The sequence below is a fragment of the Lissotriton helveticus genome, chromosome 9, assembly GCF_964261635.1.
Source record: "Lissotriton helveticus chromosome 9, aLisHel1.1, whole genome shotgun sequence".
NCBI classification, from domain to species: domain Eukaryota; kingdom Metazoa; phylum Chordata; class Amphibia; order Caudata; family Salamandridae; genus Lissotriton; species Lissotriton helveticus.
In genome coordinates, this window is record NC_136070.1 from 251663747 (window position 1) to 251690664 (window position 26918).

General features: G+C 50.6%; 1 protein-coding gene across 3 annotated transcripts in view; it reads left to right on the plus strand.

Annotated features, from left to right (window-relative positions):
* VRTN (vertebrae development associated) overlaps positions 1 to 26918 on the plus strand; it is a 131781-nt gene that overhangs the window by 37152 nt on the left and 67711 nt on the right. Inside the window, exon 4 of one of the 3 annotated variants that reach the window (XR_013600901.1) lies at positions 25921 to 26052. The exons of 1 other annotated variant lie outside the window; for it this stretch is intronic. The gene's annotated coding sequence lies outside the window, so the exon portion shown is untranslated. Of the gene's footprint in view, positions 1 to 10792; positions 11021 to 25920; positions 26053 to 26918 lie in introns of those variants that run through there. One more of the 3 variants, XR_013600899.1, reaches the window with a different exon arrangement.

Genomic DNA, 26918 nt, shown 5'->3' on the forward strand with positions numbered 1-26918 from the left:
CAGGCTGATCTCGACCGTCCTATCACTCGTGAGGAGATCGGCGAGGCCATAACCAGTACCGCCTCTGGCAAGATGCCGTGTCCAGACGGATTCCCACAAGAATTCTATGGTCTATATCGGGATACCCTCATTCCATACCTTGCTGGATTGTTTGAGGAGGCGGTTGACAAGAGTTTCTTCCCACCTGAGACTGACCTGGCCACCATTGTGGTCCTTTCCAAATCTCAGCCACCCTCTTCTAGGTGTGCGGACTACCACCCCATCTCCCTTATCAATACGGACCTAAAACTTTTTGCCACAATCCTGGCTCAACGGCTCCAGCTGCACCTGTCCATCCTGGTCCACCCGGACCAGTGCGGGTTTATGCCCTTCCGCGGCACCCGACACTGTCTCTGTCGACTACACATGGCCCTAGCCCACCGTAATTTGCTCACCCCATATTTGGCGGTCCTCCTGGTGGATTTCGAGAAAGCCTTTGACTCTGTAGATTGGGGGTTTCTGGATGCCGTTCTCACCATGATGGGCTTTGGTCCACACTTCCGGAGCCTGGCCCGGGTCCTTTATGCCCACCCCAGAGCTCGCGTTTTAGTCAACGGGGTACTGTCGGAGCCCATTCCTGTCTGCCGAGGAACGCGACAGGGGTGCCCTCTCTCTCCACTACTCTTTGCCCTAGTGATGGAGCCCTTAGCTGCTTTAATAAGGTCCGAGAGGAGTGTGCAGGGTTGGGCCTGGCCCAATGCAGAGGCCTATAAGATCGCCCTCTACGCGGACGATGTTCTTAACTATCTGGCAGATCCGGCCAGGTCCGGGCCTCAATGCCTCCGGATTCTCCAGTCCTTTGAACAGGCTTCCGGCCTCCGGCTGAAACCTGGCAAGTCAGTCCTGGTACCTCTACACCTATTCAGGGAATGTTATGACTGGCAGTCCAACATACCAATCGGTGCCAGTCATTTAAATACCTAGTTATATGGGTGACCCTGCTCCCTGACTTGGCTTGGGCCCTTAACGTCACTCCTTTGGTTAAGAAAGCCATATTGGACCACCAGAAATGGCAGATGCTACCTCTGAACTCCATGGGGAGAATCGCCTTGTTTTAAATGATGATTCTTCCCAGGTTCCTCTACATCCTTAAAAATACCCCCCTCTGCTTCCCTAGGAACTGGTTCCGAGAGCTAGACAGTATGGCCTCCAAATTCCTATGGGGGAGAGGGAGGGCTCGCCTGGCCCTAAGCACTTGCAAGATACCATCCTTTGACGGCGGTCTGGGGATGACTCACTTATATCTGTATTACCTGGCAACACACTTACTCTCCATACATGACTGGTTTAAGGGGGGGTGGTCTGACCTGGCCTACAGGCTTGAACTGCACATGTTGCCACTGACTGACATCCAATCCAATCCATGCTTTATGGGGCCCCATTCCTTCCCAACTGCCGGACGTGACGTGCTCAGTGCTCCTTGCCTGGCGGGCAGCGCTGCGGCACACCCAGTGGACACACAAGTTGATGCGGTGCACCCCCCTCTGGTACGGCACATGGCTTAAGGAGGTGAGTGGCCTACAGGGGTTTCGCTCCAGGGATCTTATAGGGATCTCTCAGTTGGGCGACGTGTGGGTCGAGTGACCATATGCGTTCATTTTCAGACCTACGGACCCAGTATTCCCTGCACCAGTCCCAATTCTACAAATATTTGCAGCTGGGTCATGCCCTCCATGTACACCTCTCTGAGGGCACGTGGATCCCTGAACACAACCCGCCTGAGGCGCAGATCATGCTTGGAGATTTGGGGAAGGGGGGAGTCTCCCGTATCTACCGCACACTACTTAATTATTATTATTATTATTATTAAATCGGTTTTGTACAGCGCACAGTTACCCTGGAGCATCCCGGCGCTTTGCCAACAGAGAAAATCAGAAGTAGCGAAGACAGAGCAAGTTTAGCAGAAGAGGAGAGTTTTGAGTTGTTTACGGAAGCGCAGAAGACAGGGTTCGGCGCGAAGACCTAAAGGGAGGGCATTCCAGATGGTAGCGACATTAACGGAAAATCTCCTTCCTCCTGATCGGGCCTTTTTCACCCTAGGGACAACAATCAGATGTAGCTGGTCTGAACGTAGGGTTCTACTGGCTTTGTAGGGGATCACCATCTTTTGAAGGACGGGGGGGCCTTTGCCTTGCAAGATTTTATGTGCCAGGCAAAGGGATTTAAATTTAATTCTTTCCCGTATAGGCAGCCAGTGTAACGCCCTCAGTGCTGGTTTTGCCGAACGTGACATCGGGATGGTGTAAAGCATTCGTGCTGCCGCATTCTGAACTTGTTGGAGTCTGTTCAGAGTGCTCTCAGGGGCACCGAGGTAGATCGCATTACTAAAGTCTAATCTAGACATAATCAGGCCCTGGATTAAGAGTTTCCTGGATGAAAAAGGAATGAGGGGTAGTATCTTACGTACCGATCGGAGGAGACCAAAACAAACACCCGCTAATTTGGAGGCCTGAGTTCTGAGAGAGAGATCTTGCTCCAACCAAATGCCCAGGCTCTTGATCTCAGCCTTTGGATCAGGAAGAGAACCTAGGCAACTGGGCCAGGCCAGGCAGGGGAGAGAGGTGTTTTTTGGTCCCATAAGCATAATCTCCGTTTTGGACCCATTCAGTTTAAGTGCTGAGTCCCCCATCCAGGCATGGACCTTTGAGAGGCAGGCGTGAAGTATCTGGGGGTTTTCTGTGGATTGGGAGAGGGCAAACGCCAGTTGGGTGTCGTCGGCATAGCTCACAATCTTGATGTTGAATGGAGCAACCACTTCCTCCAAGGGAGCCATATACACGTTAAATAGTGTAGGGCTCAGGGAGGAGCCCTGAGGCACACCACAATGGAGGTAAGTGGATGCCGATCGTGCGCCCCCTTCCCAGACCTGGAAAGATCTTTCGCTGAGAAATGACCTAAGCCAATTCAGCGCAGTCCCCCTCACTCCGGCGTCCGACAGTCTCTGGAGTAACACTCGGTGATTAACAGTGTCGAACGCTGCACTCCGGTCCAGGAGGATCACTGCCACTGATCCCCCTGAGTCCAAAATGCAGCGTGCCTCCTCCATGACTGCCAACAAGGCGGTATCAGTGCCTTGACCCGGGCGAAAACCTGTTTGAGAGCTTCTTTGGACGCCATTGGACTCAACAAAATTAGATAACTGAAAGTTAACCAATTTTTCCGCAACTTTGCTGAGTCCTGGGAGGAGCGAGATAGGCCTGTAATTGGCCATATCTAGGGGGTCTAGGGAAGGTTTATTTAAGAGGGCTTTCACTATTGCGCTCTTCCAATTAGGTGGAACCGTCCCCGTCACTAATGAGGGGTTGATAACTTCGGTAATGGGCTCCACGATGGACGGGGCAACCTGTTTGAAGATCCTCATGGTGGCAACATCCCAGGGAGATCCACTCTTGATTGAGCATAGGACTTTAAGGACTTCGTTCTTAGAGACTGGCCCAAAGGAATCCAAGGTTGTCTGAGGACGGCCTTCCTCCTCCAATAGCTTAGGTTCTATCTTGGGCTGGGGTAGAGAAATGAGAATTTTTTCAATTTTTATGTGGAAGTATTCTGCCAGATTGTTACATTTTGCTTCCAAGTTCTCGGTGGGGGCAGAAGGTGTAGGAACCTTCAGAAGTTCTTTGACCACCAAGAAAGTTTCTCTTGAGGAGTTGGAGGCATTACTAATTTTTTCCTCGAAAAACTGAGTTTTAGCCAGCCGGATGGAGATCTTATAGCTCCTCATTGCCGTTCGGTATTCCATCTTACTAGCTGCCTCCCAGTTTTTCCTCCAGGCACGCTCTAATTTTTTGCACGCCCTCCGCATAACCCTCAGCTCAGGTGTATACCAGGGAGCGGTAAGTAGTCTTTTCCCTTTTATTCCTGTCGATCGAATAGGAAGGACGGCGTCTAAGGTGTTTGACATCCACCTACAGAAATCTGCTTCAGCGGCGACAGGATCTTGTGACAGTTGTGGTCGTGAGGCTTCCAGACTACGAGTGAAGTCTTCCATTGATAACCTGGCCCAAGGTCTGTCAGGAGTACCAACCCTAGAGAGGGGGGTGCTCTCAAACTTAGTTTCCCATGTGAAAGGGATCAAGAAGTGATCCGTCCATGGCAGAGGGATAGGGGGGGAAGCTTTCAGGATGACAATTTTGGCAAAGATGGGGTCTAACAAATGGCTTTGTTATGAGTGGGCTCCAGGTTTATAAGGTCCATCCCATATGTTTTAAGATCATGTACGAGGGCAGACACAAGCCGTTCTTCCTGGTCGTCAAAATGGAGATTAAGGTCTCCCAAGGCAATGAAGTTTGTGGCAGAGGCAGCACAGACCATTACCGTTTCTGTAAGTGAACTGGTGAAATTACCATTAATTCCTGGGGGGCGATAGACTAGCAGCCCTGACATGGCGACAGTAGGTGAGATTTGGAAGGAGAACTTGCAGCTCTCACAATCTTCCACCTCACCTTTCTGAATTCTGCAGGTAAGTGAGTTTTTATACATAATGGCGACGCCTCCTCTTCGACCCAACGGTCTATCCTGTGAAAGAATAAAAAAACCAGGAGGAAGGGCGTTAACCATATCTGCATCTGAGCCCAGCGTCAGCCATGTTTCTGTTAGAAACAGGATGTCTAACTCCTGTTCCAGAATGAGGAGATTCACCTCAAGCGAATGCCTAGGGAGAGATCTGCAATTCAAGAGACCGAGCCGTAGTGTATGTTTTCCCACTGTTTGATTAGGGGGGTGACATAAAGCACAATACGAGAAAGGTAGAGGGTCCATCTTACACAGGGTACAATATGAAGGTGGCAGGGAGCGCAAACGGAGTAATGCATCTCTAGAATAAGTGCAGTGGGTACCTGGTGAAATCGGCAGAGTGGCTGGCCCTAGGCTCGTCTGGGCGCGGACGGGCGCAGACGGGCATGACTCTGGCACGACTCCGGCACAGGTCCGGCCCGTCCGCTGCGCGGAGTCATGGCCGTTCTTTATGATTGCTGCTAGAGCGCGTCACTCACGCACCCCCACCCAATATGGCTGCCAAAGTTAGAGACAACCAGCCCTCAGCGTCTACACTCGGCCGAGAGCTGACCGGGGGCAGAGGGAGGGGGGAGAGGTATAGAAGCGCTATGACCAACTGAAAGTCTCTACACGCCTCTTAAATCAAGCGTGGTAGGAACCAACAATGCGCAAAACTAAAATAAAATCAAAGCAGTTTTAAAATTATTCAATAAAGTGCTAAAAGCGCTAAAGCGCACTGTGCAAAGGAAAGTACAGAGACCTCCCGGCTTCCGCCTCAGGAGGGAAATGAGCAGCTGTTTGGCAATGCGAGCAAACACTCCCCGGGCCCTTTATGACCGCTGCTAGAGTGCGTCACTCATGCACCCCCACCCAATATGGCCGCCAAAGTTAGAGACAACCAGCCCTCGGCGTCTACACTCGGCCGAGAGCTGACCGGGGGCAGAGGGAGGGGGGAGAGGTATAGAAGCGCTATGACCAACTGAAAGTCTCTACACGCCTCTTAAATCAAGCGTGGTAGGAACCAACAATGCGCAAAACTAAAATAAAATCAAAGCAGTTTTAAAATTATTCAATAAAGTGCTAAAAGCGCTAAAGCGCACTGTGCAAAGGAAAGTACAGAGACCTCCCGGCTTCCGCCTCAGGAGGGAAATGAGCGGCTGTTTGGCAGCTGTTTTTAATAATACCCCGACCACGATCGACTCCGACACCAATGGGAGCAGTGGGTGGGTACTCTGGACGAGGTGGATTGGCGTGATTCCCTGATGGCCCCTAGGACTATCACGGCTTCCTCTAGATTTCGCTTGGTCCAGCTATACTACTTGCACGCTGCCTACCTGACCCCAGCCCGCCTTCATCGGGCTAGACTCCGCCCCTCCCCTGCATGCACCAGGTGCGCACATGATCCCGTTGACTTCTTCCACATGGTGTTGACTTGTCCCAAATTGACGCGGTTCTGGGGTGACATTGAAGAAGAGCTTACGGAGGTGCTGGGTTGGGTGGTCCCCCATGATCCTAGACATGCACTTCTGGGGATTACGGACGGGCTGGACGGGTCCAGGAATGAAAAACTGTTTGTCACAACTGCATTGGCTGTGGCTAAAAGGGACATAGCTGCCTCCTGGATATGTCTGGATTCTCCGAGTGTGGGACGATGGCGGAGCGGGGTTGACAGGTGCGCCATGCAAGAGAAAACCTTGTATGAAGTACGCGGTTGTCCTAAGAAATATCGTAGGGTGTGGGGAAAGTGGCTGAGGGGATTGATTTAGAGTTATGGAAATGTTTACCTATACTATTCTGTAACCTGCAAGATTCGTCCATCGGGAAAGTCTTACCTTTTGTATGTACCTATGTTTTTATGCATTGCAATATGTGGCTGATTGTGAGTGTGAAAACAATAAAAAGTTGTTTATCAAAAAAATCCCACACTATCATCAGTGTGGGTGTAATGTGCTGAGACGTTTGCTACCAATCTTCCCAGGTTTTAGTAAAGCCATTATGGAGCTGAGGAGTTCGTAATGACCAACTCCCAGAGCATATGCTCTTTGTGGCTTTACTACACTTACAATGTCTAAAAATGAACTTAGACACTGTAGGGGTACAGGGCTCGTGCCTCTGGACTCTTGCCTTAGGCCTAGTGCACCCTGCTAGTGGGATGACTCACCTAGGCAGTTGATTACAGGCATGGCACACAGGGATGTGTGACAAGTCAACTCTTCACTTTTCTGTGCACCAAAACATGCAGCCTACAGTGCCAGTTTGTTTTTGTTAAGGAGCAGGGTGGCACAATAGGTACTGCAGCCCTTAGAGGCTTTCCCTGGTCACAGTCCCCGTGGTACCCATGGTCCCTTTTACAAGGGGCTTACCTGTTGCCAGGGAGGTGACAATTGTGGATACAAAGGTACAGTCTTGGGAAAGAACACAGGTCCTGGTAACCTGTTTGGCAGGGACCCAGTGTACACCAAATCAGTTGGCATCAGATGTTAGGCAAAAAGTAGAGGGTAACCATGCAAAAAGGGGGCCGTTCCTACATCAACTCTGAATAGCTCCAGGACAGTCTTTTCTCCTGATGAAATGATGGCGTACAAATACTGCGTGTTGTAGTACATGTCAGTGGGGTCCAGGTTTCGCGGCACAGCAGCATTTTGTAGCTCTGCTCCTAATTGTATCATTTCAAGCAGCTGCTATGCTTCCTGCAAAGCAGATTCATATCCTGAGTCCCTAGGAGGGTGTGCTGCATGATTTGATGATGAGTTGCTCAAGAGCAGAGTACATGACTCTGCTGGAGATAAGGTCCTAGAAAGTGGTGCTTCTTTTACCATCAATATCTATCATTCCCCTGCCACAGGAATGGCTAACAGATGGTGGTGGGTCTTTGTACCTGTACCTCAAGTAAAGGATGCTGCCAATTGGCCGCACCTGGTAAATCTGTGTAATCTGCCAGTGACTTGGGATGTATGTCGTTACAATGCAGGTTTTACAACGCAAGTCGTTACAACGACTTGCGTTGGGGGGCGCTGGATAGTGAATAGTTTAATTTACTATTCCAACTCCAGTCTCCGTGGATAGTAGGGAAGGTGTTGGATAGTAAATTAAACTATTACCTATCCTACAGCGCCCCCCAGCGCAATTCGTTGTAACGAATTGTGTTGTAAAAGTTGTGTGGTAAAGGTAGTGCGTGGTAAAAGTTGCGTTGTAAACGCTGTTTACCGTGACTTGAGCACCTCGCCTCCTCTGCAGTGTGACTTAAGTGTATCTAGCATGTTTATGGAGCTGGATGGGGGAGCTCAAAGAAACTGGGTTGCTGTTATAGACAGTGTATCACAAGAAACAATGGATGGATGAACCACAGTTTATTGTGATAGACCTATACATAGTTAAGACTGTAGGGTGGCCCTAGTCCTTATGCCTTATGCCTTACAGAGGTATACACTTCGGGCAGTTGCATCTCTTGCTCACCTGCATACGTGTGTGTTGCTCACTCCTCTTCTCAGCTCCCTGCTACACCAATGTAAACAGGTGTTTGTGCATCTGGTTTAGAACCATAACTCTCATGGAACCTGGGAGGATCTTTGTGCTTACCTAACTGGCTCAGACCAGTTGGGGTAGCTCAAAGAAAGATTTCATTGACGAAAGGAGGCTGTGGCCAAGGACTTGGACACCCCTAACACTTGAACTAAGATGATGTGCTGCGAGCCTGTCCCCAGGCGCATGGGCTTCCCAGAGCTCGCCCTTTGGCTTTCCAGCACATGTAAGGTTGGAACCTTGTGTGCTAATGCATCTGAGCTTAGCCTTGGCCAAGCACAAGTTACCAAACTCTACTTTGAGAGGATGATGTCTTTGGCACTGTCTGAGGCCGCCACATCTGTATAAACTCTGAAATGGAGTACAATACAGCATAGTCACAGTCAGAGAGGCAGAAGAAGAGTGATGAAAGACAGAGCGGGGGGCTGACAGGCCAAGAAGAGTGATTGGGGAGAGATCAAATCAGCGCAGCACTAAGAAAGTGTGCCAGAAATGAACCTAATGATGGCCATGCAAGCACATCTGACTCTGCTTGCAAAGCAGATTGTAGAGAGAAGAAGGCAAGCTGTATTGAAAATATGAAAAGGAAAAAACACCCAGTAAGGTTGTGAGCCTCATAGAACAATCCACATGCCTTTTACTGGGTGTTCAGTGCCTACTGAAGGTCGCAGAGCCGTATGGTAGACATTAAGACATTAACGTCACAAAAGTTCATAGAAATACATCTACTGAAAGCTGCACCCTTAAAGGAAAATGACTGGCATATGTGTAGTATCTATATTTGCCAGTCTGAAAACAACCAATTCATCCTACTAGAAAGTAATGGAAAAAGAATTGGGTGCTGGTGTACGTTCCTAACTGTTCAACACATCCCTGCAAATCACATTCAGCCACCAGGCCACTAATAAGATTCATCCTCCCAGGAATCTCTTCTGCTCCTGAACTACAACCCTGTGCCACATCCTGACATCTATGGGGCAATGAAATTATTTTTTTCTTTCAAGTCTTGTCAGAACATAGACTCTATAACCAGTTTTGAACACTATCCCATTTGCAACCTTTATTGCTCAATCAGTCAGCATGAATCTCAGATCCAATCCCCAGGCAGACCACACGGCACACTTTCCTAGAATTGTTACTCCGTGTTCATTGCAGAGTGCTATGGTTTCACTTAAACCACCCTCCTGAAGACACCCCCCCCAAAAAAAAAAACACTCACACACAAAATACTGGGGTTGTGTAGTGTAGCTGCACGTAGTTCCATGCCACTTTCTTCAGCCAATCTTGGGTTTTATTACAAAATTGGAGGCCCATGCTATGTTTTCCTAACTAGTTATGTTTATTACAGCAGCCACAAATCACAGAAAACTACTGTTAGAATTGGGGATCTCTGGTTGGCACAGGTAGGCACTTGTGACAAGCAGGGACCCTCTCCTCTAGTCAGGGCAAGGGAGTTACCCTCTCAAAATAACCCCTGCTCACCCTCTAGGTTGCGTGCCGCGAGCAGTCAAGGCTTATCTCAGAGGCGATGTAAGTTAAACAGTTGTAACCATACACAGTAATCAAGTGACAACACTACAAATGGACGCCACACTAGGGTTGTATAAAAAATAATGATCTTTTATGTAAAGGCTTAGCACAAGACCAAATAACGTCAAAATATACCACAATACTATTAGCAATGCAGAGTTCTTGTTGAATGCGTAATTTTTCAGTTCTGTGCGACTCGGTCCCCTGGTTCAGCTCGTACGGCAATTGGAAATGAACACCAGAGTCTAATGCGGACAGCGGACGCTTCCGTCCGGGGCGTATTAGGATGGGGGTTCAAGACGTACGCAGTACCTTTGATTCGATGAGTCCGGCATGGACGAGGCTTGGTAACAGGAGGTGATGCAGCAGCGTTGTCGATCCTTACGGTGCGAACCCCGGCTCGTGTGTAGTCGTTGATGCGAGGCGGAGGGCGGAGGCCGCGTAGAGTGAGGCGGACGGTGCAGGCTGCGAGACGTTTCCCCTACGATGCGGCGTACGAGCCGTACCTTTAAGAGCGGGGCACCTTTCAATACCGGACAGCGCAGTGCGAGGAGGACAGTATGCTGCAGGTGTGCGAGCCATACTCAGCCCTGCGGTGCGCACGTAACGTCAATGCCAGCGGCGGGGGGCACGGCGAGCAGTGCGGCTCGAAGGGGGAGGGTGAAGCGGTGTGCGTTGCGGGGCCCTCCTCTTACGGTGCGAGCTACGGCTCGTGGGGGAGCGGAGTCGCTTTGTTCGGGGCAGTCACCTGGCACGGGGCTTCACAGCAGTCGGGTCTTCGAGGCGCACACAGATCGCGGTTCCAGCGTTACGGCGAAATAAGCGTTTTCCAGCAGCTCTCTTCAAGGCGGTGGAAGTCCACTAGTCCTGGGACTTCGTTCAGGGGCAAGGTCACCCACAAGCCCTTGGAGAACTTTAAAGCACAAGTTGAGCAAAAGTCTTTTCCAGTCCTTTTCCTCTCCTTCAGTAGCAAGGCAACCACTGCAGGCCAATCCCCCAGGTCAGGGACAGTACTCCTCCTTACAGCTTTCCCAGTTCCTTCTCGTCAGGCAGAGGTTCTTCTTGTTTCAGCAGGATCTGATTTCTTGGGAGCAAGGTCCCAATATTTATACCACAATTCTTTTGTTCTTTCAGGCTAAGGGGCCCTTGCCTAGTTCAGCCCGGTTCTGGAGTACGTTGTTTACATGACTCTGGCCTCTCCTTTCAGGGTGCAGGGCAGAGACATCAGACGCTCCACAGGAGGTGGAGCCAGCATTGTGGTGGCAGAGCACAGCCCTATTCAGAGTACAGGTGCACCCCTCCCACCCATCTGGATGTAATCTTCCTATTCACCACCTGGCTGCCCCAGCCTGGCTCTTGGAATTCCCCAGCCCTGTCACTCACAGAAACCAGACAGCAGATACACATCATAGCAGAGGCGGGCTGAAATGGTCAGGTAAGCAAATACCAACTTTCTAAAAGTAATATTTACAAACACCGGACATTAAAATAAACTTTACTAAAAGATGTATTTTATTATTCTGAGTTCAGGCATACTAAACTCGAATTTCTACAGTGTTCCCTGAGTCTGTTAGGATCATAGGATGTAACAATTCCAACAGCCTATTCTGGCCTATGAGAACAGGTAGCCTTGCAATAGTGAAAAACGAAAATGGCTGTAATTCACTATTAGGACATGCCACACACATCAGGGCTTGTCCTACCTTATACTTACAATGCACCCTGCCCTTGGGCCTACCATAGGGGTGACTCACATGAAGTAAAGGGAAGGTTTAGGGACTGGCAAGTGGGTGCACTTGCCCAGTCAGCATGACAGTACCAGACTGCACGCAGGTTCTGCAGTGGCAGACCTTAGACACATTTTACAAGGCTGCTTCTGTGGGTGGCACAACCAGTGCTGCAAGCCCACTAGCAGCATTTGGATTTACAAGCCCTGGGCACTCCTGGTGCACTGTACTGGGGTCTGACAGTAAACCAAATAAGCCAATCATGGGATCCAACCAACATATACATTTTATACAGGGAGCACTTGCACTGTGGCACTGATTGGCAGTGGTACAGTGCTCTGAGCAGCTAACACCAGCAAAACACATGAGGCACAGTAACAAAAAGTGGAAGGGAGACCCACGCCAAGGTGCCAGGTCTAACACTACATATCCTAGTAAACCCTGGGTAACAAACTACAGGTTAAGGTGAGGAGAAACCACTAATCAGTCATGAACTTAGTCTATTTAAAAATAAGTCACCTGTAACAGCTTATTTTCTTGCCCGCTCAGCCAGGAATTAATTAGTTGGGTGTAATGCTTGTTAGGAGTTCACCCAATTGTTTCAAAACATTTTGCCTCGAGAGCTCTTCATCTGATAAAAATTATCTCCATTGCCGGCCCCAAGGGGTTGTAGGCAAAATGCTGTGTTAAACTAGAAGTGAATGACTGGTCTTTTGCAGACACCACTGTGCTTTTCAGTAACGCGGCCAGCCCGGTATGGGTTGTAGGCTTACCGCTGTGTAACGTTATGACTTGATGTTTGAAAATGGAAAAAGATTTTAAATAAAGAGTTATCTCCATTGTATCAATGCTAACATTTTGTTACACTAAGAATTACATAAAATATTTCACTCCCAGAATTTTGTTATTGATATTGTCCATAAACCACAGGTGCCTGTATGTCAAAATTTACCTACAGTAGGTTATAGGCAGCATTTTATTATGGTTTCCTTTTCCCAACCCGCCTGCTCAGCTCCAATATGCCATGACTGCCCTCACTGAGGCGAAGAATTACCTTCAACATTCCAGCACCAGCATTTTGCCATAGGTGTCCAGTTATGTCAAGTATTATTTACAATATTTCAGGTTCTGCTTTTTGGCGTGGGTGCACTCCCTAATGTCAATAATTATTTCCAATGTCCCAGCGCCAGCAATTTTCCACGGTTGCCCCCATTCCAAGAATTTTCTCCAGTGTGCGGGCGTTGGCATTTTTCCGTAGGGGCCAATAAGCGAAGAATTACTTCTAGTATGTCAGGGCCTGCATTTTCGCGTGGGGTCCCTTCCATATGCCAAGAATTATCTCCAATTTGATGCTGCAGCATGTTACCTTGGGTGCCACCATAAGCACAGAATTATATTACGTATACCAAACCCAACGTCAGACTCATGATGATAAAACATGCAAACAAACATTCTTACTCACTCCCACTCTCTCACTCATACTCCCTGGCACAGTCACTCTCTTCCCTCTCACTCACTCTAACTTACACTTAATGTCTCAATCATACTCACTTCAACTCACTGTTACTCACAAATGTACTCATTTGTTAGTAACCGTCACAAACTGTAACTGGTCCTCACTCTCACTTACAAACACACTTCACACAATCACCCTTTCACAGTGGTTGGCTCTTTCACATGCTCAATCCAGACATCCACCCACAGAGTGCTTTCTTTAAATAAAAGCATTTGCAATGCAATAGGTCTCGCATTTACTAGTGTTTGAGCTATTGGCATTGTAAATGACAATGCCTTTTATTTTTGTGTTTTGCCAATTAACACATAAATCAAAGGCATTGTCATTTACAATGCCAATAGCTCAAAATCTTGTAAATGCGAGACCTATTCAAAGAAGCGGCCACCATTGTACCGGGCTGCTTGGAAAGTGAAAGCATGAATGTTGTAGGGAAGCATGTTGTGCCTGCAGTAGGAGTAATTTATTAAAGAAAATAGTGCTTAGAGACTAAAGAATATTTACAACAAACAAGGGAACCCTTATGGTCGAAAGGGACCAAGAGTAGTAGTGAATTATCAGAGACAGTGGTCCCTTTCAGAAATGAATACGAAGGTATAGCTACAATGCTGCAATCAGGATTGGGTCTAGATGTGTTCAATGCAAAAGAAATTACAAGTTTATTGACAGGGATAAAATACAATTGATACAGAAAACATGAAGTCAGCTGAACGTGCCGGGGTAACTGGAAATCAGCAGATTTCCTTAAAGGCATAAAGTAACAAGCATTTACAATGCAATGGTTTTGCCTTTGTTAAAGTTAGAGCTATTGGCATTGCTCTTGACATTATTTTTATTTATGTTTTTTTAACATAAATAAATGGCATTGCCATTTACAATGCCACTAGCTTTATCTCTCGCAAATGACACACACAAACACACACAGAGCCCCCCCACACACACACCCACACAGACCCCCCACACACACACCCAAACAGACCCCCCACACACACACCCACACAGCCCCCCACACACACAGCCACACAAAGCTTCCCACACACACAGCTACACAGAGCCCTCCACACACACCCACACAGCACAAGCAGGCAACAGGGGCACATGGAGGCACAAGCAGGCAACAGGGGCACACGGAGGCACAAGCAGGCAACAGGGGCACGAAAACGGAGGCACAAGCAGGCAACAGGGGCACGAAAACGGAGGCACAAGCAGGCAACAGGGGCACGAAAACGGAGGCACAAGCAGGCAACAGGGGCACACTGAGGCACAAGCAGGCAACAGGGGCACACGGAGGCACAAGCAGGCAACAGGGGCACACGGAGGTACAAGCAGGCAACAGGGGCACACGGAGGCACAAGCAGGCAACGAGGCTTCTCCGCGACAATCTGTTTTCCAGGACATCCAGGCAAGTTTCATGTGCAACCACCCGCTTTTTGACAACATCCAGGCTTGAGGTTAATGCATCAATATTATTGTCTATGGTTTTGAGGCTGGAGCGCACATCAAGTAGGATAGAGCGCATATCTTCTACCGGTTGGTCTGCCATCTCTTTAGGGCCCTGGGTGGCGTCCAGTTCTGTTGTCACCTCCGTGGTGCACGTTTGACGTTTGCTCTCGAATGGGATCTTGGGCTGCTTTGGATCTATCTTACCCATGATAGCAAGCCCAATATCGCAGTCAGCCACGAGTCCGTCTGAGCTGATAGTCCACGCCCAAGCCTTAAATGTCCCCACATATCGCCGAAGGCAATCCAGCAGCTGTTACAGTGACCCCTATGTCCTCTAAGTGAGGTTTGTCGTTAGCCCAGCCGCGGTGTACCACCCCACATGCACTTAGGGACAAATAGTGCAGTTTGTGACTCAAGTGAGAATGAAAACCAAGGGAGGACCCTCTCCGCAATCAGACAGGATGACAGTGAAGGGGGGGCGTTCTAGATAGCCCCCAGCCCGTATGAAATAGACATAGTGATGCGTGTCAGTGGCAAGGTTTGCACTCCTCCTGCGTAGGCAAACCGGTTGGTGGAGCACGCCCGGTAAAAGATCCCAACTAGGCAGCTGGTTATAGGCAATGCGCCGAGATCGTCTCAATACAGTGCCTCAGTGAGGAACAGTCTGTCCCTGATTGCCCCAGCAACAGTCACGCCGAAATGTGCACCTTCGCCATAGTGTAGTTAACTACCACAGTGTAGTTAGTGCATTACATGTACACACCAGATATGTAGAGCCTGATAAAAACAGTGGATGCGGAGCCGGGGGCCAGGGTCGTCTTTCCAACTTCAGGGCAGGAGGAGGGGGGGCCCCACGCAGGCCGCCGAGCAGGAGAAGGAGGCTTAGCGGGCCCATGTACAGCCGGAACACCCTCCTGCAGTTTTAATGCAGGGGAGGCTAGCCAGATGGCCACGACCCACCTCAGCCTCCCTACTTCTTGCCGCCGATGCCTGCACAGAAGCCGCCCCTGTGTAGAAGCAGGCCAAGGCCCAGTGAAGGGCGGGTGGTGTCCGGGCCTACACAACAATATCCCAGCCCCGCAGCTGTCAGGTGCTGCAACGGGGCCAGGGCCTATGCGGCGTGGCTCAGCCCAACCCCTTCCCAGCAGCGGACTCAGCCCCACTTACCGCACCTTTTCCCAACGCTGTCTTCAGTTCGCCACCAGCGGTCACAGATCCGGCTCTCGCTCCCACGCAGGTCTGCAACAGCTCGCCTCCGATCTCGCCAGCCGCAGCCACAGTCGCCACCAGGGCGCGCGCACACGCCCTCCGCCCGGGCTCTTGTCAGTATATGCAGGCCAGCTCTACCATATGAACTGAGCTCCGGTTCCGCCGTCCGTCCCCTGTGCCCCCGGATGTAAGTTGGTGTCTTCTCTTCGTGTAGGGCCCTCTTGTTGCTGGCGTCGTAGGCTGCCCCTGCTGCCCTTCTGAGGAGCTAGCGTGAACAACTGTACCCGGTAAGGGGGGGCGCGACTGCTTGTCCCGAAGTCCGAACAGGAGCGGACTTCGAGTTTCGCGATGCAGTGGGGAGCTGGCAGGAATTGGGCTGCAGGGCTACGTTATCGGCCGGCTCCGGTGCCCGCAGTAGGCCGAGAGTAGGCCAGAGACCTGGACCACGAGCCTTGTGTGCGAGACAGTTGAGTCAGAGACTGCCTGCCTCTGCTGGTGCACATTCTCCCTTGGTGGAAGAGAGCTGTTGGGGTTCGTCAGGGATTGTAGGCGACCCTTGGCCGGAGCAGGAAGGCGGGTGCCGGCTAGGAGGGGGGGTTGGAAAGGCACAAAGAGCGGGAGGGGGGTCGGGAACGGCCACACACTGACAGCGGGAGGGTGAGGGGCGGGAACAGACACACACACACGGACAAAGCAACAAACTAAAAAACAAAGCACTCACCTGGACATCTTCCGGCAGATCTCTTGCTTCCTGCTCTCCACTCCTCCTCCCGATGACGTGGTGGAGGCTCGGCCGGCTGGGCCAATCCCAGCGCGGCCCTGGCTGGAGGCGGACGGCTGCTTCCTTCGGCTGGCCGGCCTGAGGAGAGGGAGGGAGACGGGCTGCCACGGAGCGGGAGGGAGGGGCTATCGAGCGACTTTTGTGCAATGTCCCGAGCAGGAAGGCAGAGGCAGGTGCCGGCAATGCCGGACCAGATTCGGGGGCGTTCCCGGCTTTCGGCTGACGTCGCGTGACGTCGGCAAAAGCCAAAGAATGTCGGGAACGCCCCCGAATCTGGTCCGGCATTGACGGACAGGCCCCTCGTCCAATGGCTAGGCTCCATTTATGGAGCCAGCCAATGAATGACGAGGGCCGAACCAAAGCCACACTACAGTTCTCATCAGGATTTCGCCTGCGCGAAAAAGATGCGCAGAGCGCATCTTTTCGCCAGGCAAAACCTAAAAAGTGACTTAGTGGCAAGAATAAACAGTCAAATTAGTCACAATAACAAAGACATCTTATGCTCCGCATAATTTACTAATACATACAGGAGTCAAGAGGTGGGTGTCGAGGGCGTTTCGATCCCAACAAAGGTTATGGGAACATCATCCGGGACCCTGGACCCTGAGACAGCGCCAGCACTAGTTGTGCTACCTGAAGACGAGCAGGACTCCGCGCTGCCAGACGCCCGCTGAAGCCCTCATTAGGGTTTCATGAGGTACTGCTGACCTCAAATAGGAGTGCACAACACTTAGTCACTTACCAAGGACAAGACCTAATTGTTCTTGCCCCATTCTAGGTCCTGAAGAAAGCCCGATGACCCCTTAGGGGCAACATAGAGGGCTGAAACATGTCGACCACCGAACTAGAACACTAAGGTGCAGTGGACTCATAACTGGTTCCACTCTGCACACCTCTCACCATTTTAATAGCCTCCCCATACACCTAACGGAATAAAGTTTATTCCTAGGCAGTATGAGGATTCATTTTTTACCTTCACTTAAGCACTTTTTCACGTGTCACCTATAACTGATCGCTACTGTATAAACCAGTGGTTTCCTCCAGGTGGAGGAAGCATACCAAAAAGTGACCAGATGATGATGCTGTCACGTATGAGATAACAGGCGGAGAATAAAGATATACCGCCACACGACCTGTATACGTGAATGTGGGTTTTTTAAGTACTTCTTAAGTACTGACGGACAGAACGATCTGGACCCTGGTAGCAGGTACAAGTGATCCATTCCCTATTGATTACGAATGACTGACAGGAAGCTGAATGGATCATCGCTTCTTCTACCCTCCCCCACCCCCCATTTTTAGGTCTCGCTGAACCAATGTGTAAGCATTGTTCGGCGAGATTATAGTGAGACTTCCGAAAAGTCTCCCCAAACTGCGTATTAGGCACAGTTCATGTGAGCAAGGCGCGTGCACATCACCAGCCACATTGCACATCGCACTCCATACACCATTTGTCTGAGCCTCGGTATCAGGCTTCAAAGGAAGCCACTCCCCCGCCCCTCCACCCATCAGACTTCAAAGGAATGCGCTCCCCCGCCACAGCAATGCTACTCCCCTAATGAAAGTCTTTACATAGTCCATTGTCCCCACGTTTCTGTGCACATTTCAATACCGCTTTTCTGTGCCTCGTACATTAATTCATTTATTTTTATATTCATAAGAGTGTTGTTTGCTTTTCAGACGTTGCTCATGTGCACCTCCCTCCCAATGCCTCGTACATTAATTCATTTATTTTTATATTCATAAGAGTGTCGTTTTCTTTTCAGCCGTCGCTCATGTGTACCTCTCTCCCAATCTACTTTCCATGTTGCTCTGTCGCCAGCGTCCTTCTCCCCCACCCGCTCTGCACTGCTCTTTTTTTACAAGCACCAATGGTGGATCACCCTTGTAAATTTCAAAATAAATAAAATACTATGTTATCGAAAACATATTCTATGTATCTGTTAAGAGCCTGGCGGTAGAAATATCTGTTCCAGATGTAGTTTTCTGATGACCTGCACTTAGTTTGTTTAGTTGTTTACCTTCTTACTGATCAGAGTGCCCTGTATGTGGAATTTATATGGAGGATTTGCTTTGCATTTCAACCAAACCCTTCCAAGGACCCATATCTCAGGTTCCAGCAGGCGCGGTTATTCAGAAGATGAGGAGGGTCGATTATTTTTCTTGAGTTGCAATTTCACAACATGCTTCTCTATTAACGATGTCTATGAAATTACATTTTTGCCCCATGGTTGAATACGTGTATAATGAAAATGCACGGGTGTGATTTCCATACATCAAATATGATTGAACGATGGAGGTGCAGGAGTTCGTTTCAATCTAAGCAGGTGGTGTGCATTGAAATGCAGGTACCGTGGCAAGCAGGCACTGCGTCAGTTGGTTGAGTTGGCCCCACTGAGACTTGAGAAGAACACGTCTTCTCTATGTAGCTGGATAAGCAGCATCGTTGAATCTACCACCCTCACTCTATCACTCTACCGCCCTCACTCTACCGCTCTACCGCCCTCACTCTACCGCCCTCACTCTACCGCCCTCACTCTACCGCCCTCACTCTACCACTCTATCGCCCTCACTCTACCACCCTCACTCTACCACTCTACCGCCCTCACTCTACCACTCTACCGCCCTCACTCTACCACTCTACCGCCCTCACCCTACCGACCTCACTCTACCACCCTCACTCTACCGCTCTACTGCATTCACTCGACCACTCTACCGCTCTCACTCTACCACTCTACCGCCCTCACTCTACCGCTCTCACTCTACCACCCTCACTCTACCGCCCTCACTCTACCGCCCTCACTCTACCACTCTACCACCCTCACTCTACCGACCTCACTCTACCACTCTACCGCCCTCCCTCTACCACTCTACCGCCCTCACTCTACCACTCTACCGCCTTTACTCTACCACTCTCCGCCTACTCTACCGCCCTCACTCTACCCGCCCTCACTCTACCCCGCCCTCACTCTACCTCCCTCACTCTAACCCCTCACACCGCCCTCACTCTACACCGCCCTCACTCTACGTCACCCCTCACTCTACCACTCTACTACCGCTCTCACTCTACCACTCTAACCGCCCTCACTCTAACACTCTACCCGCCTTCACCAACCCTAAAAAATACCGCCCTCACTCTACCACTCTACCACTCTACCGCTCTACTGCCCTCACTCTACCGCCCTCGCTCTACCGTCCTCACTCTACCGCCCTCCCTCTACCACTCTACCGCCCTCACTCTACCACTCTACCGCCCTCACTCTACCGCTCTCACTCTACCACTCAACTGCCCTCACTCTACCACTCTACCGCCCTCACTCTACCACACTACCGCCCTCACTCTACCACTCTACCGCCCTCACTCTACCGCTCTCACTCTACCGTCCTCACTCTACCACTCTACCGCCCTCACTCTACCACTCTGCCTCCCTCACTCTACCGCCCTCACTCTACCACTCTACCGCCCTCACTCTACCACCCTCACTCTACCACTCTACCGCCCTCACTCTACTGCCCTCACTCAACTACTCTACCGCCCTCACTCTACCACTCTACCGCCCTCACTCGACCACTCTACCGCCCTCACTCTACCATTCTACCGCTGTCACTCTACCACTCTACTGCCCTCACTCTACCGCTCTACTGCCCTCACTCTACCGCCCTCACTCTACCACTCTACCGCCCTCACTCTACCGCCCTCACTCTACCACTCTACCGCCCTCACTCTACCGCCCTCACTCTACCACTCTACCGCCCTCACTCTACTGCCCTCACTCTACCACCCTCACGCCCTCACTCTACCGCCCTCACTCTACCACTCTACCACTCTACCGCCCTCACTCTACCACTCTACCGCCCTCACTCTACCACTCTACCACTCTACTGCTCTACTGCCCTCACTCTACCTCCCTCACTCTACCGCCCTCTCTCTACCGCCCTCCCTCTACCACTCTACCGCCCTCAATCTACCACTCTACCGCCCTCACTCTACCGCTCTAACTCTACCACTCTACCGCCCTCACTCTACCACTCTACCGCTCTCACTCTACCACACTACCGCCCTCACTCTACCACTCTACCGCCCTCACTCTACCGCTCTCACTCTACCGCTCTCACTCTACCGTCCTCACTCTACCGCTCTACCGCCCTCACTCTACCACTCTACCTCCCTCACTCTACCGCCCTCACTCTACCACTCTACCGCCCTCACTCTACCACTCTACCGCCCTCACTCTACCGCCCTCACTCTACCACTCTACCGCCCTCACTCAACTACTCTACCGCCCTCACTCTACCACTCTACCGCCCTCACTCGACCACTCCACCGCCCTCACTCTACCATTCTACCGACCTCACTCTACCACTCTACTGCCCTCACTCTACCGCTCTACTGCCCTCACTCTACCGCCCTCAATCTACCGATCTACCGCCCTCACTCTACCGTCCTCACTCTACCACTCTACCGCCCTCACTCTACCACCCTACCGCCCTTACTCTACCCCTCTACCGCACTCACTCTACCACTCTACCGCCCTCACTCTACCACTCTACCTCCCTCACTCTACCGCCCTCACTCTACCACTCTACCGCCCTCACTCTACCGCCCTCACTCTACCACTCTACCGCCCTCACTCAACTACTCTACCGCTCTCACTCTACCACTCTACCGCCCTCACTCGACCACTCCACCGCCCTCACTCTACCACTCTACTGCCCTCACTCTACCGCTCTACTGCCCACACTCTACCGCCCTCACTCTACCATTCTACCGCCCTCACTCTACCACTCTACTGCCCTCACTCTACCGCTCTACTGCCCTCACTCTACCGCCCTCAATCTACCGATCTACCGCCCTCACTCTACCGTCCTCACTCTACCACTCTACTGCCCTCACTCTACCGCCCTCACTCCACCACCCTACTGCCCTCACTCTACCACTCTACCGCCCTCACTCTACCGCACTCATTCTACCACTCTACCGCCCTCACTCTACCACTCTACCGCCCTAACTCTACCACTCTACCGCCCTCACTCTACCACTCTACCGCCCTCACTCTACCGCCCTCACTCTACCACTCTACCGCCCTCACTCAACTACTCTACCGCCCTCACTCTACCACTCTACCGCCCTCACTCGACCACTCCACCGCCCTCACTCTACCATTCTACCGCCCTCACTCTACCACTCTACTGCCCTCACTCTACCGCTCTACTGCCCTCACTCTACCGCCCTCACTCTACCGCCCTCAATCTACCGATCTACCGCCCTCACTCTACCGTCCTCACTCTACCACTCTACCGCCCTCACTCTACCACCCTCACTCTACCACCCTACCGCCCTCACTCTACCACTCTACCGTCCTCACTCTACCGCACTTACTCTACCACTCTACCGCCCTCACTCTACCACTCTACCTCCCTCACTCTACCGCCCTCACTCTACCACTCTACCGCCCTCACTCTACCACTCTACCGCCCTCACTCTACTGCCCTCACTCTACCACTCTACCGCCCTCACTCAACTACTCTACCGCCCTCACTCTACCGCCCTCACTCAACCACTCCACCGCCCTCACTCTACCATTCTACCGCCCTCACTCTACCACTCTACTGCCCTCACTCTACCGCTCTACTGCCCTCACTCTACCGCCCTCACTCTACCATTCTACCACCCTCACTCTACCACTCTACTGCCCTCACTCTACCGCTCTACTGCCCTCACTCTACCGCCCTCAATCTACCGATCTACCGCCCTCAATCTACCGTCCTCACTCTACCACTCTACCGCCCTCACTCGACCGCCCTCACTCTACCACCCTACCGCCCTCACTCTACCACTCTACCGCCCTCACTCTACCGCACTCACTCTACCACTCTATCGCCCTCACTCTACCACTCTACCTCCCTCACTCTACTGCCCTCACTCTACCACTCTACCGCCCTCACTCTACCGCCCTCACTCTACCACTCTACCGCCCTCACTCAACTACTCTACCGCCCTCACTCTACCACTCTACCGCCCTCTCTCGACCACTCCACCGCCCTCACTCTACCATTCTACCGCCCTCACTCTACCACTCTACTGCCCTCACTCTACCGCTCTACTGCCCTCACTCTACCGCCCTCACTCTACCATTCTACCGCCCTCACTCTACCACTCTACTGCCCTCACTCTACCGCTCTACTGCCCTCACTCTACCGCCCCCAATCTACCGATCTACCGCCCTCACTCTACCGTCCTCACTCTACCACTCTACCGTCCTCACTCTACCACTCTACCGCCCTCACTCTACCGCCCTCACTCTACCACCCTACCGCCCTCACTCTACCACTCTACCGCCCTCACTCTACCACCCTACCGCCCTCACTCTACCACTCTACCGCCCTCACTCTACCGCCCTCACTCTACCACCCTACCGCCCTCACTCTACCACTCTACCGCCCTCACTCTACCGCACTCACTCTACCACTCTACCTCCCTCACTCTACCGCCCTCACTCTACCACTCTACCGCCCTCACTCTACCACTCTACCGCCCTCACTCTACCGCCCTCACTCTACCACTCTACCGCCCTCACTCAACTACTCTACCGCCCTCACTCTACCACTCTACCGCCCTCATTTGACCACTCCACCGCCTTCACTCTACCATTCTACCGCCCTCACTCTACCACTCTACTGCCCTCACTCTACCGCTCTACTGCCCTCACTCTACCGCCCTCAATCTACCGATCTACCGCGCTCACTCTACCGTCCTCACTCTACCACTCTACCGCCCTCACTCTACCGCCCTCACTCTACCACCCTACCGCCCTCACTCTACCACTCTACCGCCCTCACTCTACCACTCTACCGCCCTCACTCTACCACTCTACCGCCCTTACTCTACCACTCTAACGCCCTCACTCTACCGCCCTCACTCTACCACTCTACCGCCCTCATGCCCTCACTCTACCGCCCTCACTCTACCACTCTACCGCCCACACTCTACCGCCCTCACTCTACCACTCTACCGCTCTCACGCCCTACCTCTACTGCCGTCACTCTACCACTCTACCGCCCTCACTCTACTGCCCTCACTCTACCACTCTACCGCCCTCACTCTAACGCCCTCACTCTACCACCCTCACGCCCTCATTCTACCGCCCTCACTCTACCACTCTACCGCCCTCACACCCTCACTCCCTCTCTCTACAGCCCTCACTCTACCACTCTACCGCCCTCACTCTACTGCCCTCACGCCCTCACTCTACCACCCTCACTCTACCACTCTACCGCCCTCACTCTACCACTCTGCCACCCTCACTCTACACCTCTACCGCCCTCACTCTACCACTCTACCGCCCTCACTCTACCATTACCACTCTCACTCTACCACTCTACCGCCCTCACTCTACCACTCTACTGCCCTCACTCTACCACCCTCACTCTACCACTCTACCGCCCTCACTCTACCGCCCTCACTCTACTGCACTCACTCTACCGCCCTCACTCTACCACCCTCACTTTACCACTCTACCGCCCTCACTCTACCACTCTACCGCCCTCACTCTACCACTTTACCGCCCTCACTCTACTGCCCTCACTCTACCTCCCTCACTCACTCTATCGCCCTCACTCTATCTATCTATCGCCCTCCCTCACTCTATCTATCACCCTCCCTCACTCTATCTATCGCCCTCCCTCACTCTATCTATCGCCCTCCCTCACTCTATCTATCGCCCTCCCACTATCTATCGCCCTCCCTCACTCTATCTATCGCCCTCCCTCCCTCTATCGCCCTCTCTCTATCTATCTATCGCCCTCCCTCTATCGCCCTCCCTCTATCTATCTATAGCCCTCCCTCTATCTATCTATCACACTCACTCTAGCTATCGCATCGCCACAGCATCACTCAGCACCACCATAGCATCACTCAGGGGCACAACAACATCACTATGCGCTACCACAGCATTACTGAACGCCACAGCATCACTCGTCGCCACCACAACATCACTCAGCGCCACCACAGCATCAATCTGTGCAACCATTCAACAACAACTGGTTCAAATATGTTCTCTCAATGTTTCAAGCTTTATTACAAATGTCACAAAAAGATGTTAATATTTCACTTCTGTTCTTGGATTTTCTTCACAATAAAATACACTGAACATAATCTTCACAAAAGTTATTTACAAAAGTTTGAGCTATTGCCATTATAAATTACAATAACTTTTATTTGAGTATTAATTATTTAAATAAATTAAAAGCCTTTGTTATTTGTAATATCAATACATCTAAGTCACGTAAATACAACACATATTGCATTACAAATGCTATAGGTGTCACATTTGCGAAAGTTAAAACTATTGGAATTGTAAATGACAAAGCTATTAATTTAGCCATTTTTAAAAAACAATACATAAATACAAAATTTGTCATTTACAATACCAATAGCTCAAACTTTCCTAATGCGAGACCTATTGCATTGCAAATGCTTGTTTGATTTGATCATTACGTAAAATATATACCATAGACTATATTTTATTTGATAAGTGTAAGTTTACTAGATGTTAAAAAGTAAACATAGTACGAAAACAATGTTTCCAAATAAGCCTAAAATAGTGGTAAATAAGAGATTATATATCGTGGCTCTGTGGTTTAGGGCAGTGGTCAAAGTGCATTAAAAAACAAGCACTGAAAAGCGGCGGCGACGTCGGAGAGGAAACATTGAAAAAAAATATTTGCACTGCTATAGGCTGCTGCGAAAGTGAAAGGGGGCATGGCCCACTGAATTTCAGCAAAGCAAGTTGTTGTGCTTGAGGTAGGAGAAACTCAATAAATAAAATAGAACATGTACTGTGTAACAACCAAGTAAAGGGGCCAGTAGCCATGGGAGGTTACAAATACCGACAGGGCTGTACTAAGGAGGGACTAACAAGCCTCATAATCAGAAGACAGCATTTAGAAAGGACATAGACACAAGCCAATGAAAAATAAGGGGGCGGAGGATGGGTGGGGCTTCTCTTCCGTACTGAACTACCATAGATCATCCCCAGAGCATCGCTTGCGCGCTGTCTCAGGCTCAACCTAAAAACACTCTGTAGCTGGAGGTGACCCAGCCCCTGTGGCCCACTCCTCCGCCTGTCATCAGGAGTCTTGAGAAGAGGCGGAGAGGGCTGACCTGCAAAACTATGTTTTCATGAACACTGCTCAGTTAAATCATTAACAGCAGAGGCAAGTGGTGCCTCCCAGTAGACAGGGCTGTACCCTGATGCCCCTGATAAGGAGCAGCCACTGATAAAGCTATGTCTTTAGGTAAAAAAGATGCAAAAACCTTTGAGGATCATTGCACTAAAGGAGACGTTTTTGTCTTCAGAGCCTTTTTTGCCTGAAACAAGTTTAGAGGACATTATAAGATCAGATGATTGGCCCATAAAAAACAACATCCTGAGTGTTTTATTGTAAACCAGCGGCTCATTCCTTTTTAGTAGTGGTGAATGTGCTTTAAACAAGCATAATATGAGCCTCTGTTCTTGTAATAAAATGCCTATTTTTCCAGTTAGGCTACTGAAGGAAAATCCTGATTGCATTACCCCACTGCTGTCTATATCTTGTCAGATGTGTTACTCCCCCCCCCATGAGTATTCTATACAAAAAAAATTATTGATTATTTCTTTCAGCTCCTGGTTCTTTATAAGGTTTCATCTCAGCAAGACACACATGAAGCTAAAGCAGCCAGACTCTTGGAAACTCCTGACGAGTTGTCAGGGAATTCAAAAGAAGTTGTTGTGCTGTTTCCATGGGGTTTCTTCTGATGTTGTTCTACGATTTCCTTCATAAAGTTTACTTTGTATTCAGGTTAAGAAAAGAGGCTGTTATTTACTGATAACATCTACATTCAGAGAAACCTGTAGTGTGTGAATCAGGGTTTTCTGGGAGGTGTACTTTTTTGTAGCTGCTAGTGTCAGGGAAAAGTGGTGGAGCAGACGACAATAACAACACAAAAAATAATAATAACTTATCTTCCTTGTGCCTTATAGCCGCTCTTCTGCTCCTCTGGTTCCACTGCAGCACAGTCTGAGGCTCCCAGACCCCCATAAGGTCAATCCAGGCACTGCTGTCATGCTGCTGGCAGCATGAGAGAAGTACCAGGATTGGCCTGAGCTGGCTGGATTTGCCCTCCCACAGGGCCTGGAAGGCTGTGCCTGCCGTCTCCAACATGGCAACGCAGGTTCGGGTTGGAGGCATCTCAGTGTGTATGTTGGTTTGGCCGTCTTAAGCCAGCCAAACCCACATGCGCACTTACAGCAGTGCACACCACTCCCCCTGGTGCTTGTCATCACGATGGCCCCGCCCCCAAGATTCAGCCCTGTGAAGTAAAAAAATGATAATAAGTCTGTTTTATTATGCTTTTATTTTTTAAGTTTTGCATCTGCTGGCAGGGAGTGGGGGAAGGGTGGAGATCCTAATCATCATAACGGAGGAGTTGCCACTGATAAAAGTAGCAAATTAAAAAGAAACTAGGGTTACCATGTGGCTCCATGTCCCTAAGAGTGTTGTGCTCCAGTCCTGGCCATCCTTGCACAATTTACGTTTTGTAGGTCTGCTAGTCTAATTAGATCAACTGAAGGGAATAGGTACTACAACTCCCAGCATTACGTTGCGTAATTAAAGGTCA